The 15,620-nt window shown below is 44.8% G+C and overlaps 1 long non-coding RNA gene across 2 annotated transcripts; it reads left to right on the forward strand.

Annotated features, from left to right (window-relative positions):
• Positions 1–1,673: 1,673 nt before the first annotated feature.
• Positions 1,674–10,923, forward strand: LOC109266628 (uncharacterized). Of its 2 annotated transcripts, none has more exons than XR_002079788.2 (3): positions 1,674–1,934; positions 8,878–9,019; positions 10,690–10,923. It is a non-coding gene; the product is annotated as an uncharacterized LOC109266628 (long non-coding RNA). The 2 variants fall into 2 exon arrangements; XR_002079790.2 differs by having other exon boundaries at positions 1,674–1,817.
• The last annotated feature ends 4,697 nt before the right edge of the window (positions 10,924–15,620 follow it).

Raw genomic sequence — 15,620 nt, forward strand, 5'->3', positions numbered from 1 at the left:
ACATCAATGAATGTTGAATGAATGAATAAACAATACGAGGAATAAGTCAATAAGAGGTCACACAAAATAGTCCTAGGTGAACCCAGATGAAAGAGCTGCTAATTCTGTTATTGGGATGAGTGGTGAGTTACAGTGAAAAACACCTTGTTTTGAAAGATGACTTAGAGTTTCCCTGGAGATCAAGGCAGGGAAGGGTGTTAACAAGCAGAAGGAGCAGCATGAACAAAAGCATGTGGATGAAAAAGCACACAAGGTATTTAAGACAATGGGAACCTGGCAAAACTCAAGAACAGCTTTGAGTGGGAGGAAATGGGGCAGATGTGGCTAGAAAGGTTGTTTTAAACAAGTTGTTAAAGACCTAAGGGGTCACCAAAGGGTTTGAAGGCTGTAAAGTCACTGAAGTCTTCAAGCTAAGTAATGCCATGATCAGATCTTTAAAAGAAAAAAAAGTATTTGTGTCTTTTTTAGTAATTAAAAATCAGAGATCTAACCTCCTCCATTTTTATATTTCTTGCTACCTCATGAAGAGAAAAAACAAAGCCCAGCTGAAGCAATTCTTTCTTTGCCTGGTCTGAACTAGGCGTACTTTTTTTCTTTTCCTTGTTTTCTGGCCAATCATTTGGTGAAGTGAGTGCATCATACAGCTGGGAAAACACGAGCTTCTCCAGTTTGTTTGGCTTCAGAGCTATGTGGGTGAGCGCGAGTCTGGGCAGTGTGTCAGCTCCTTCCTGAAAGTCTGGGTCAAGGAAGTCCACAACACAACCTTGTTTACTTGATTTTGCTTTCAGTGTCGAGAACACTGGTTCTGAGGACTGCAAAGGTGTATGTGGTCACTGTTGGCTCACAACCCTGTAATTCCTTTGAAAAGATGATTTGATTGGGACAGCTGTGACCTTATTTTAATAACTCAGTGCCTTTTGAAACACCCAGATGAAAAGTGATGCGTTATTTTCCTAGTGGCTTTTGTTCCTGGCTGACCATATAGCTTGCTGGATCACTGGGAGTAATTCTGCAGGACCGAGTTTGCTGGACTGGCAGACTTGGCGGGATGGATGATGAGTGACCAGTCTGAAGCAATTCCTTTGGCCTGGACATGTGAAGTTACAGTTAATCAACAAGTGTTTACCGAGTGCGTGTTATATGCCAAGCATTGTCTTGAGCACTGGGATGAATAAGAGGAGTAAGACAATTTCTAACAGAGTCTAGTAACTAGACTGAAAACTTGTCAAAGGTAAAAAGCCAACTCTTTTTTCTCTTTACATTTTCCAAAGCGCATGGTGCAGTGTCTAAGTCAAGGCAGTGCCTCAATAATTACTGAATGTCTGAATAAAAAGGTGTATTTCAATTTTGCCCAACAAATATTTACTAAGCACCCACTATGGCTCGACGGTGTCTTACGTAGTAGAGAGGCAAAGATGAGAGAGACAGAGCCCATACCTTCTACGTGCCCACAGTCTGGTGGGAAAGACAGACATTGAAACAATTACTTAGTGTGTATGAATCTGAGCCTCAAGGAACCTGAGAACCCGAGAGCCTCTTGCCACCAGATCCCTCTTCTGGAACCCCCAGAAGAGGGTGATGGCATAAAAGAGAGATTCCAGGGTGCTGACCCAGCACCATGTCCCTTCTGATCGGTTGATGCCTTGCCTTTTTGACTGATAATACTTTACTATCATTCCTGTAGGTGGTTAACAGAGGCACAAAGCACTCATATACAGGGATCAGAGGAAGAAATAACTTCATGATATGAGAACGGTGCCTGATGAAATCAGTCTGGAAGGGAGGGATGCAACCTCCAGCCAAACCCAACAGATCAGGTGATGTTTTATTTCTAGGTATCTACTCAAAACCCCTGTCCCTGTGGGCACAAGGGGGACTCCAGATTCACGGCACTTACAATCCAGATGCAAGGATGCCCCTAACCGCTATTTCATGTAAGTAAAGGATTCCAGATACAGAAAATCATTCTGAAATGGTATTATAAAACATTTCAATTTTAAAGTTAATTTATATATTGTTTTTATTTCTTCCTATTCTAGAGCAACCATTATCCACAAGCCTAGTTTTATAACTGTCTTGGTTCAAATAAACTTGTTATCTGCTGAATCATTGGACTCACTCATGTTCAGTTGTGATCCAGAGAACCTTCCAAGAACCAGTTAAGAATCTTTAGAGCTAATCCTCCAGGCAGGGGAAAGAGGAGTGCTTTTGTTTCCTTTTCATCCCTTGCAGAGCTGATACTGAGAGTTTAGACATATTATGAAACCTTTAACATTCTGAAGAATTGAAAGAGATAGGAAGGCAGTGAGAGGTAGAAAGGAAGGACAAAAGAAGGAATGAAAGAAGGAGAAAGGGACAGAGGGAAAAGGAGGGAAACAATCAACCACACAAAAAGCATACATTACTTCCCAAATCTCTCCTCAGATGTTCAGACTACAGATTCATAAAGTCCTCCAGCTGGAAAGGTCGATTTCCCACTTGTAAAAGCATCAAACATCACCTGAGCCAGTTTTTCAATAAGAACCACAATTATTCCATGGACACATGTCAACAGTTCTCTGCTCAATTTTATGAGCAAAAACAATGAAGCAAATTACACTTGCCTGTGTTCTCTAGATAATTGAAGCTGGCTTCTTAAAATTCAGGTGTTGGAATGTTGAGAAGAACATGCTAGCTCTTTTATTAACTCTTTTGTTTTTACACCATTTCACGCAAAGCAGGATTTCATAATATTGACTACTTTAAAATAAATGACTGGCACAAGACTGGGCTAGTCTCTAGTCACTTCTCTAACCTTGCCTTTCTTCACCTCTTGCTTGGCACACAAACTATCATGCTTGGTTCCTGTGCAGACACCACACCATTTCCCCTCCAGGCATTGCCCATGTCCCCTCTCCATGGAATGGCCCCTCCCCAAGTATAGCCTTCCCCAGATGACCTTCCCCTCCCCTTTTCTGTCCTGGATAAGGAGCCCTTCTTCTCTCCTATCTCACACTGAGCACATCTCCATCGTTGCCCTTACCACCGTGTGTTGTTAGTACCATATTTGCACATACACCTGTCTCCTCCTCTCCCCAAACACAGTGACCAGGCATCCCTCATTTTTCACATTCTTATGGCCTAGCACAGTACCTGAAAATAGTAGGTACTTGTATTGGCTATCTATTGCTGCATAACAAATGACCTCAAAATTTATCAGCTGAAAACAATATTTACTATCTCACAGTTTCTGTGGTCAGGAAATCAGGTGCAGGTGCCACTTAGTTGGATGACTGTAACTCAGGGTCTCTCACAGGACAGCAGTGAAGCTGTCAGTAAGGCTCAGTCATCTCAAGGGTCAACTGCAGGAGAATCTGCTTCCAAGTTCACTCATGAGGCTGTTGGCAGGCCTCAGAAAGTTGACTTCCAAGCTCAATCACATGGCTGTCGGCAAGCTTTAGGGCCTTGTTGGCCGTTGACTAAGAATATTATTCCCTTGCCACATGAGATTCTCCCTAGAGTTACTCAAAACATGGCAGCTGGATTCTCCCAGAATAAGGGCTCAGAGGGAAAGAGACAGAGACAGAAACAGACAGAGACAGAGAGCGGGAGCATTCAAGCAAGATGGAGAAGTCAAAGTCTTCTTGTACCCTAAACTCAGAACTGACATTCCATCACTTTTGCTATATTTTTGTCTTTTAGAAGCAAGCCACTAGGTTCAGTCCATATACAATGGGAGGGGATTGCACGAGGACATGAATACCAGGCGGTAGAAATCACTGGGACCATCTTACAAGCTTCCTACCACAGTGCTTTTTTTTTCAGTATACTGAAAAAATAGATGAATTTCTCTAGTCAGGATGAGTCTTTCCTTCCCTGAAGATCCATAGTGTTTGAACTCCTTACTAGGGAACACAGCACAGTATGACTTTCCAGCTGAGCATAGGTTTATGTACACACCAGTGAATCATAAGCAACTGTGTAAAAACAATGCCAAATAATATGCTGGCACTCAATAAATAATTGTCGATTGGGTAAATAAATGAAAGAAAGGTTGGCAGAGACTGGTACGTGTCCATCAATATTTTTCTTTAATAAAGGAATTTGTAATTCTTAGCTAAATACATAGGTGTGCCACTGGAGACTACATTTCTCAATATCCCTTACAACTAGAGATGGCCATGTTACCAACTTTTGGCGAGTGGGAGGTGAGTGGAACATGAGGTGATCACATCGTTTTCTCCCTTCCCCTTGACTGGAATACAGAGGTTTGGGTGGGATTCTAAGAAGGAATAAATACAATGAATGTGGCAGGGCCACCCTATCAGCCATCTACCTCTCTACTAGTACATGAAGCTGTATCTTGCAAAAGTCACTGTGCTCTAGGGTCTTGTTGTAATATAGACTATTTCAGCTTAGAGTATTACCTGTCTGGTAGAGGATTTAAAAAGCAGGGAAGAAATAAGTCTCCCTACCCCAAAGCTAGTCCCAAGCTTTAAACATACTATACAAGTTCCTTAAATATTTGCTAGATTATAAATTGTGCCTGCAGACCTGCTGGGATGTGTTGGTAGATAAGAAAGGAACATTTAGTGCAGCACAGGGGATATAGTTAATAATATTTATGGTGACAGACAATAACTAGACCTATTGAGGTGATCATTTTGTAATAGATAAAAATATCAAATCCCTATGTGGCATATGTGGAACTCATATAATATTATATGTCAATTATAATTCAATTAAAAATAAATATTAAAAAAAGGAGTTTTTACCACCTTTCCCCTCGGTTAAGCAAGCACAGGCTTCTTTGGGTCATCTCTTGTAAACTTCGGAGCTGTGAGACTCTTCAGAGAAGCAACCCGTTAAGTGGCCTTAATTTTCAAAGCCTGAGGCAGAAAGCCACCACGGAGACACATAAGTCAGAATGGATTCTTCTCAAGGAAAATCTATCCACAGATTGAGGTTTCCTCACAGGAGGTTGGTTTGTTTTTCCCAAAAAGGAGAAGAGTTCTCAGCACATCCCCTGCAAAGGGCCAGGCTAGCAGTTTCTCCAAACTCCTGTGGCTGTCAAGGGCAGGTGGCCCACTGGGCAGCAGCAGCCACTGTCGGCCTTGCTCCCCACTTCTCTGCTCTTGGAGGCCAGCCAGCACTCGATCCTGGACGAGAAGGGCCTCTGCCTTAATCTGGAACTGGACAGGATCCATGGCCTCAAACTGAACGTTTTTGTTCTGTTTGTGTTCTTTACAGTATACAGACAGAAGGCTCCAACCAACACCATCCTCAAATGCCAAAATAAAATGCTCACCCAGCCAAACCATCTCTGCTGAGGCTAGCTCAAGGAGATGACAAAACCTTGTTAAAATACAGGAAGGGGATAGGAAGGAAGTGGGATAAACTTTCCTTGCCTGGATTGAAAATCTGTTAATAGGACAGATACATGCCAAGTACAGAGTCATTTGAAGGTGTTTCTCTTTCCTGGGAAGGTGAATTTGAGAAACCAGAAAAGAAAGAAGGGATGAGGAACTCCAGTTGAAGTCTAGAAATTCAGGTGTCTTGAAATGTAGGAAGGCTTAAAACACCTGCTACTCCTGGGCCTTCCAGAAGCATTCAAGGTACTTAAGAAGACAGCCATGCCCATTACCAAAGATGATTCCATGTGGAAATGTTCTCATGCTGTTGGTGTTAGAGGGAGGGAGACAGTAAATCTGGCTGAGGGAGGGTGTCATGAAAGTGAACTGGAAGAACTCACTCTTGAAGGGTAATTAAGATTTCCAGGTGGTCACTGGCCTCCAGTGGAGGGCATGTCAGACTTCCACCCTCCGGAAGTCTGAGAGGCCAAGGCATGTTTCTGGAATTACTAGTGACATAGAAATATAGAATTATAGGGTACTCAAGTCAGGTCTTCAATAAGAAAAGTAGGGATGACTTCAGTTAAAAAGTATGTAGAAAATAGTGCTAAGGAGATGGAAGGAGATGAAGAGGCATTGACAGACCAGAGAGAAAAGAGAGATCCTGCTCTGTGGACTCCAGCTGTAACAGTGGCATAGGGTTTAGCAAAATGGCTATATAACTTGGTGATTTAACAAGTCTCAGGCTCTTGAGTCATCCACTGCATTAGTGTCTGTAACAAACTACCCCAAACTGAGTGGTTTAAATATCAGAAATCTATTGTCTCACAGTTGTGGAGGCTAGGAGTCCAAGATCAGAGTGTTGGCAAAATTAGTTCCTTCTCAGGCCTACGAGGAAGAATTAGCTGCATCTCTCTCTCTTAGCTCCTGGTGGTTCACTGGCGATCTTTGGTGTTCCTTGGTTCGTAGATGCATCACCTCGTTCTCTGCCTCCATTTTTAGATGGCAATTCCTCTGTGTCTGTGCATTTGTCTCTGCCTAACTGTCCCTCTTTTATAAGGACATAGTCATATTGGATCTGGCCCACCCTAATAACCTCACCTAAGATTAGTTACCTCTTTAAAGACCCTCTCCCCAAATAAGGTCACATTCACAGGTACTGGAAGTTAGGACCTCAACATCTTTTCAGGGGGGCACAATTCAACCTATCACATCCAGCTAGGTTTGAATCCCAACTTGGCCACTTTACTGGCTGTGTGGTTTTATGAAAATTACTAGCTGTGTGGTCTTGCAAGGACTGCTTAATATCCCTTAGCCCCAGTAACCTGTTTTAAATGGGACAAAGAGCACCCTTTGTGCAAGTTTTGGACAAAGTAACGGCTTCATAAGCATCAGTGGTTACCACTGCAGGCACTAGAGGACTATGTATGGAAGTCAGGCCCTGGCATCACTTCTATTTCAGGAATGTAGACAAAGGGACCACTGACAGATCCTTATTTTACTCATTTCTTTCCTCCCCCACCCCTGGTGCCTGGAATCTTGGAGGCTCAATAAATATTTTCTGCAGATTATGACTCTATAACTCAACTTCATTTTAATTTCGAGCCACTGTCCTTGCAGGGCGACAGAAACCAAAACTCTGCCAATTTGGAGTTTCCCTCTCCATTTTCCTGGGATTGTGGCTAAATTGCAGTGCATTGCATCATGCCAGGCCTTGAAGTAGAAGCATGGGAACTGGTTCCTATTTCACTGGTCTACTGTCCCAGTGTCCTGGTTGGTCCTCAGGCAGCAGTCGCCACAGGCCTTGTTCCCATTTGAATGCTGCCCGAGGTCTGTGGGGCTCTCCACCACCTGCATGCTGCACCAGGACATGGGTCCCTTCTGTTGCCTCCATACTAGCCTGGAATAGAGTCTGTCTGAGGCTTCATGTCTGCAGCCCCTCCCTCATGGGGTCTCTTTGTTTCCTCCAGGGCTCTGACAGTGAAGGAGGTAGAGTACCTCCTTTCAGAGGACCTGCCCAAAGCTTTCCCCTCCCCATGCCAGCCCCTCATTCTGAGACCATCATACCTCGACTCTTATTAACATGCCCCTCTGCCTCCCCAAACCCAACTAGATTGGAGGGATCTTTTATCTTCAATATTCCCCAGACATTTTGGGTATACCCCAATCCTCTCCATTCCCTTAAGGGCTCCAGTTTTGGAAAGCAATGCCAGGAAGAGGCCTGTGGGCTCTTTATGCCTTCTTCACAGTGCCTCCCCCAACCCTTCCCCAGACCAGTCTTTTGCCTCCCAGGGGAAATATACCAGGAAAGGAAAAAAAAAAGTTAATATTTAAAAAATATTATTCCAGCTTGTTTCGGTAAATAAATAAATGAATACATGGCACTGGCCCAAGGTGCTTGATCCTGAACCAGTTTCATGAAAAACCTCTCTCCTGAATTTCCACTAACACCTTTGTGCCTGTCAGAAGGGCTTAGAGCCCCCACACCTTTCCTACCAGAAGTCTGAGCTCAGGGTCAAAGTTTCTATGGCATCTAGGTGCTGCCTGTCCACCTGCCCCGCGTGGAATCACAGGTTTCTTCCCCTGTGCTCTCAAGCATGGCTGGTGGTTCTAATGAACACTTAGCACTTAGCCCTGCTGCCCGACATTATTACAGTTAATATTTTACATGGCTGACCTCCTTACTGCCTGGAACCAGTTCTTACTCAATCTGTGCAACAAAGGGAAAGCTTTGCCACCTTCTACCCAGTGACCTTGGGTGACTTACCTAAGCCTCTCCAAGCCTCATTTTCCTCATAAGTAAAATGGGGGTAAGAACACCCACCTGTAGGTTGCTCTGTGGATTAAGTAACGTGGCCTAAGTAAAGGCCTGAGCCCGTAGCCTGATAGCGGGTGGCTGTTGCTGTGCATGACTGAGGCTGTGGCTGGCTCTACCAGGCTCTCCTGAGCCTCATCGGTACAGAGAGGGGCAGTCATGCTAATAATGTCACCACAGCTGAAGGAACCCTGCCTGTGGATTTCACCCAACAGAAGAGCACTCACTAAAACCCACGTTTGTGTAAACTACCCCATATTAAGATCAGTGTTCATCCATTCAGTAGCTAAGCACTTAGACACATCAACTACGAGCCTGGTATTTTCATACACCTGAAAAAAAAGGGGCTCCACAGGGAGAAAGACAAGGATAGAATAATACCACATGGGCTAAAACAACATGGTTTAAAGTACCAAGGGATCATGGAGGGAAATAATCTGTCTGCTTGTGGTCATTTATTTACTACCTTCATAACCACCTGTGTTTCCAGAAAGGATCTAAGGAAGCCTGGGAGAAATAAGGAAATTTGCCCAAGAGGCCATCTGTGAGCTCAGGCCCTAAAGACTATCACTAGGCACAGCAGTGAGGACAGACGCTCCCTGGCCCAGGGGTCAACCTGTGCAAGGGCCTGGCCTTGTGGACACACCAGGTCCAACACGCCACTTTGCCCAGGAAGGACACAGAGTGCTCGTTCCCAGATATCCACATGCCTTACTCTTTCACCTCTTGCAGGTTTCCGTTCGAATGTCGCTGTCTCAACAAGACCTTCCCTAACTACCAGCGGTAAGCTGAAGCCAGCTACCACCAGCTCGCGAGAGTAGATGGTGAAATTTTCAGAAAATCTGCAAGCCAGTTAGTATATACAATCATTAATGTGAGTCAAATTACATAAACTTACAATTGAATTAATTGTATTAGACATCAAGGTTCAAGATACCCAAAATTATCCCTTCTTAATTATTTTACATCTTACCAGTGTATACTCAGTTATTTATGTGTATGGTGTCCATAAGGTAGAAATACTATGTAATGTTGTGCTACTGTGTGCACTTCCTCCTAATTTCTTATTTAATGACCTCACATTCATAGTTTACAATCTTCCATGACACCACTGAAATTGGCCACTACTACAGAATCGGGACATTTCTGCCCCCAGAAAGCCAGTTAGGCAACATTTACCAGTACACTACTGCTAGCCACCTTCCCCCTTCCCACCGCTGGCCCCACGTACCTGATTGGTTTTTACAACAGAACCTATTGCTTTCTATCACGTTGCCCAATTTTTCAGTATCATCCTTTCCTGAGCCATCACAGAATATAAGCTCCATGAGGGCAAGGATTTTTTTTCTATTAGGTCCTTCATGCATCCCCACACCCACAAGAGTGCCTGGCACCTCGCTGGCTCTCAGTAAATCTGTCTTGAATTAATATTGGTGAATGCTGGTCTCTGAGTAAGACCGTGGAGGCAGCGGCCCCTCCCCACCACCTTGCCTTAGCCCAGCTGCGTCTTCTGACACACAGGCTGACCTGACTTGAGGCCTCTCTTTTTCTCCCTCATTCTGTCTGTCTCTGCAGTCTCCCTGCTGTCTGCAGCGTGAGGAAAGTCTTGAGTAAATGTGTTCCTCGTGGGGTCCTTGGGTGGCTCATTCGGTCAGGCGTCCAGCTCCTGATTTCAGCTCAGGGCACGGTCTTGCGGTTCGTGAGAACAAGCCCTGCGTTGGTCTCTGCACTGACAGTATGGAGCCTGCTTGGGATTTTCTCTCCTCCTCTCTCTCTGCCCCTCCCCTGTTCCCATGAGCTTGCTCTCTCTCTCAAAATAAATAAATAAACATTTTTTTTTAAGTGTGTGCCTTGAGACCCCAAGTCAGGGGAATTGTCTTTACCTTGCCAGACTTAGTCACAGGCCAAAAGTATTCAGCACATGTCTCTTATGTTCCCGAGACCAGTGCTATGGCACCTCTAAGGCAGTGGGTTCCAAGTGGCCCAGACCAGTAGCACCAGAAGGACTTTGCTAGAAATGCAAATTCTCAGACTCTGCCCCAGTCATACTGAATCAGGAATTCTGGGGATGTGAATTCTGGCTGCTGTAACAAAATACCCATAGTCTGAGTGGCTTATTAACAATAGAAAAGTGTTTCTCACAATTCTGGAGGCTGGAAGTCAGAAATCAGGGTGGCAGCACGGTTGGGGGAGGGGCCTCTTCTGGGTTGCAGATTTCGCGTTTATCCTTACATGGTGAAAAGGGCTTGGGAGCTCTGTGGGGTCTCATTTTTATAAGAGCACAAATTCCATTTATGAAGACTCTGGTCTCATGACCTAATTACTTCCCAAAGTCTCTACCTCTTAATACCAGCACACTGGGGGTTAGATTCCAACACATATGCTTTATGGGGATACATTCAGACCCCAGCAGAGGGCCAGCAATCTGTGTTTCTGAGATGCCAGTGCAGGAGATTCTGAGATATGCTGAAGTCTAAGAACCACTGATCTAAGGCAGTGGTTCTCAAATGCGGCTATGTTTTCATCTCCCCTCTCCTCCCCCAGTCCCTCCAAGGAGACAATAGGCAGTGGCTGGAGACACTTTTGGTTATCACAGCTGAGAGACTGGTACTGCTGGCATCTTGCGAGCAGAGGCCTGGGATACTGCTAACCTCTTACAACATACGTGGCGGCCCCCGTACAAAAGAATTATGTGGCTGAAAGATCAAGGGTACTGAGGTGAGTGACCTTACCACTCTAAGGTAGCCTCACTCCCCCACATCCACCCAGCCCTCCCTTCCTTCTTTTCTGTAGGGTTTTCTCAGCACCTCACAGCTGTTAATAACCGACATGCCAACCTCTAACAGTCAACTGTGAGGAAGACAGAGGAGACTGCGGACTTGCTTCAGGATTCCCTGAGCTGAGGAACACAGACACTTCAACTGACCTTTACAGCCCAGTGTGGTAAATGTTAGCATTGGGGAAATATGAAAGGGGTTATTAAACCCAGGCTTGGAACATCAGGGAGGACTTCCTGGAGAAAGTAGCTTCGGTGTTAAGACTTCAGGCAGAGGAAGACTGAATCGTAGAAGGGTGTATGGGGGATAGCTTTTATTATGGAGCACTTTCTGTGTTTGGATCACTATGCTGAGTATTTTACTATCTCATTTAATCCCTGAAATGCTTTCTGAGGTTTATACTATTGCTATTTCCGTTTTATAGCTGGGGCCACTGAAGCCTAGGTATATTAATAACTTGCCTAAAGCCACACAGCTAAGAAATGTTGAAGCAGGGCTTTGAACCCAGGTCTGTAGATTCCAAAGCCAGACAGGAAGGGATTGCTACTTACAGAGGACAAAAGGGTAGACTGGGAATTTTTTTAAACACACTTAACCCTTGTGTTACGAGCTGAGTTATGTCCCCCCAGAATTCATATGTTGAGGTCCCAACCTCCAGTACTTCAGAATGTGTCTATACTTGGAGAGAAGGTCTTTCAAGAGGTGATTAAGCTAAAATGTGGCCATCAGGGTGGGTCCCAATCTAATATGATGGATGTCCTTACAAGAAAACGAAATTTGGACACAGAAAGAGATATCAGGGATGTGCATACACAGGAAAGACCACGTGAGGACACAGTGAGAAGGCAGCCATGTGCAAAAGAAGAAGGCGGGCTTCAGAAAAAGCCAAACCTGCTGAGCACCTTGATCTTGGACTTCTAGCCTGCAGAGCTATGAGAAAATGAATTTCTGTTGTTGAGGACCCCTCATCTGTGGTATTTTGTTATGGCAGCCCTAACAATCAAACTGTCTGGTACGTTGTTTCGATGGTGGGAAAGTTTAAAAGGCATATTAGCTATGTTTTGTTTTCTCTGCTGTAAAATAGAAGAGAATGAGAAATCTAGGTCTCTGCCCTCCCCTCCCCATGACGACATGCAACTCCAGCTTCAGGGGCATCTGCTGAGCCAAAGCTGCTGGGAGACGTTTCTCTTTCCTGGCTTTTGCAAGAGACAAATTCATTGAGATTTACACAGTACATCCTAGAAGGGAAGGAGAGATGGGAGGGCCTTAAGCGGTAGAGGTGGAATCTCTGAGGTGAAGAGGTGATAGAAATATGACGGTGCCACCAAGCGGGACCCAAACCTCATTTCCTTACAGAACCACAGGGAATGATCTTTGCCCAGCCAGGCAACATTTGGCCAATGTTGCTGACCTGGGATACTGTGCAACAGAGCACTGGCACCTCAAGGCATAGATCATGGACATCTTGGCACCTGCCAGTGTGGATCCAAGACTGCAGGCAGGGACTGCTAAGAAGTTTTTCTCTACTATGGACCCTAGAACTGATACTGCTTCTGTAGGATGTGGGTGCCTTTAGTACCAATAAAAGTTGAGACAAATCTCCCATTAGCCCAGAGAGATGGACCCAACTTAGACTGAGCTGAACTTAAAGGTAAGAAGAAATGTGATATTTTTTTGCACATCCACACTTGTGCATTAAGATTCAAACGGACCGGGGCGCCTGGGTGGCTCGGTCGGTTAAGCGTCCGACTTCGGCTCAGGTCATGATCTCACGGTCTGTGAGTTCGAGCCCCGCGTCGGGCTCTGTGCTGACAGCTCAGAGCCTGGAGCCTATTTCCAATTCTGTGTCTCCCTCTCTCTCTGACCCTTCCCTGTTCATGCTTTGTCTCTCTGTCTCACAAATAAATAAACGTTAAAGAAAAAAATTAAAAAAAAAAGATTCAAACGGACCACGCTTTATTTTCAAAACTGGGATACAGAAAAGCAGGCAGAAGCCAGTTCAAGGCCAACTGAAATCACTTCTGTCAGCAGGGGAGACAGTGAACGCAGGAGGAGTAAGCTACCCTGTGTTTTCTTCTGGCTCTGCCGCTGTCTCTTGGCTCTGTTTTGTCTCCTGACTAGACCTAATTATGCTTGTCATCTGCATCAGAAGGATGGGGCTAAGATTAACAAGTTAATGTGGGTAAAAGCTCTTGGAGCTCAGTAGATGAAAGGAGATCTAATTAGCAAGGCCAGCAATGACCGCAGGCAGGCCAGTCAGGGCCGACTCCGCCCTTTGTACTCACCAAAGAGCTACTTATAGCTCCTGGGAGGGGCCTCTGCAAATTCCACCCAAGCCTTCAGCACTGAGAGAACCTTCCACGTTTTCTCCTTGCCCTAGGATTTTGTGATTCTTCGTGGGTGGAGCAAAATGTGCACTCCTCTGAACAACTGAGGAAAAGGATCAACTCTCATTTCTTTTTTCTCAAGGCAGGGTGATCTACACAAATAGGGGTTAATGATGCACAGGGAGGCAAGCAGAGCATAGAGGTCAAGTGAGTTCAGCCATGGCAAGAGATGGATGAAGGTTCAAATCCTAACTGCCATTTACTGATATGAGAATCGAGGCAAAACACTCAATACCCTTGAGACTCTGGTTCTTCCTTTGCTCACATAGGATAATACTTCCTACCTCCAAGTTGTAAGGCTTAGATTATTCATGCTGGACGCCAAAAGCACATGTTTTAATTAACATTAATCAATAATAGTAGCACCTGCTACATAATAGCTGCTTGAAAAATTGGTTGGATTGAACTCTTTCATCCGACAAATACTGAGTTATCTACTGTAGGCCAGGGAAAATGGGTGTTGCACACCCTGGGTATACAGTGATGAACCACAGACACAGTTCTGTCTTCACAGAGCTAATGTGTCTATCAGATGGCAACCTCTCTCAGCTCTCAAATTTTCCCTCCATGTTGTCCTTCTACTCCTAAAAGGCGTCACTTGAGAACTTTTTTTTAAATTAAAAAAACCCCTAAAACCTGTTCACAGGTTTCTTTTCCTAAAAGAAAAAGACTGTTGATTCCACTCTAGAGTTAAAGGAGATTATTAGTTTGGAGTACCCAGATGAGCCAAGAATTTTAAATGCCAGACTCAGTCTTTTAACCTTTTCCCTTTAGCTCTGTGGCGTATTCCCCAGAGTTGAGTTGCTATTTTACCTGTTATATAAATGGCAGCCTGGCAGGAGTAGAACTGGGGAGGGGGAAGAGACTGTAAGAAAGACTGGTTCTCATTGGCCCTTCTCCTTCCGGGCACTCACTTATCACACCTCCCCTGACTCTGGTTGGTGTAAATATTTAGTTAATGGCTGTGCCCCACACTGCACAGTGACCTACAGGAGGACAGAGACCCCGATGCTGTGTCCTGGTTGAACCTCCAGGCTGGCGCTGCCTTCTCTGTGTGTGCTGTGGCAGGCAGCCTTCCCTGGAATTACCCTGCAGCCACCCTGAGAAGTGGCGCTCTGATCCAGCACCTTTTGTGCATATGGAATATGAAGCACAGCAGGGTTCATGACTTGCTGCAATTCTACAGCTAGTGAGCTGCAGAGCCACGCCTCAGACCATACAGTCAGGCTCCAAAGTCCTCACGCTCACCCCTTCCACCATGCTGACAGATACTTGACAGATATTTGGAGGGTAGGGATAGGTAGGGGACAGGCTGGCTGGACGGATGGGTGCTTGGGTGCAGCAGGGGCCACATTCCAGGTCTGTGGGCTTCAGCTGCTGAGCTCCAGAACTGCCCCAAGAAGAGAATATGGTGCAGGCTGGTCTCTCTACGGATGAGCTGGATCACCTTGGGCAAGTTACTTCCTATTTTAAGCCTCAGCTTGCTCTTCTGCAAAATGGTGATTTAAAAGAAACAAACCAGTAAATCAAAACCACAGTAAGATAGCACTTCATGCCAATTAGGATGGCTACTCCTTATAAAAAAGAAAAGAGAAACAAAATAACAAGTGTTGGCAAGAATGTGAAGAAGTTGGAACCCTTGTGCAGTGTCAGTGGGAATGTAAAGTGGCACAGCCAACTGTGGAAAAGAGTTTGGTGATTGTGCCAAAAAACTAAAATAGAAATACCATATGAACCAGCAATTCCACATCCAGGTATATACCCAAAAAAGCTGAAAGCAGAGTTTCAAAAAAGGTATCAGTACACCTATATGTTCGTAGCAGCATTGTTTATAACACCACAGGTGGAAGTAACCCAAGTGTCCATCAAAGATGAACAGATCAACAGCATATGATATATACATACACCAGAATATTATACAGCCTTGAAAAGGAAGGACACATGCTGCAACATGGATGAAACTTGAGGATAGTATGCAAAGTGAAATAAGGCAGTCACAAAAGGACACAGACGACATGATCCCACTCATATGATGTGCCTAGAGTAGTCAAATTTGCAGCGACAGAAAGTAGGAGGGTATTTGCCAGGGGCTGGGGTAGGGGGAAGACCAAACGAGTTATTGTTGGGCGGATACAGAGTTTCAATTCTGCAACAGGAAGTGGGTTCGGGACATTCACAACAATGTGGATGTACTTAACGCTACTGAACTGTCTACTTAAAAATGGTCAAGTGGGTAGATTTAATGTTACGTGTTTTACCACAATTTTTAAAATTAGTAAATTAAAAAGAATTTCTTAGCAGGAGTGTTGTG

Source organism: Panthera pardus, unplaced genomic scaffold (genome assembly GCF_024362965.1).
Source record: "Panthera pardus isolate Hobbes unplaced genomic scaffold, ASM2436296v1 HiC_scaffold_11, whole genome shotgun sequence".
Classification (NCBI taxonomy): Eukaryota; Metazoa; Chordata; class Mammalia; order Carnivora; family Felidae; genus Panthera; species Panthera pardus.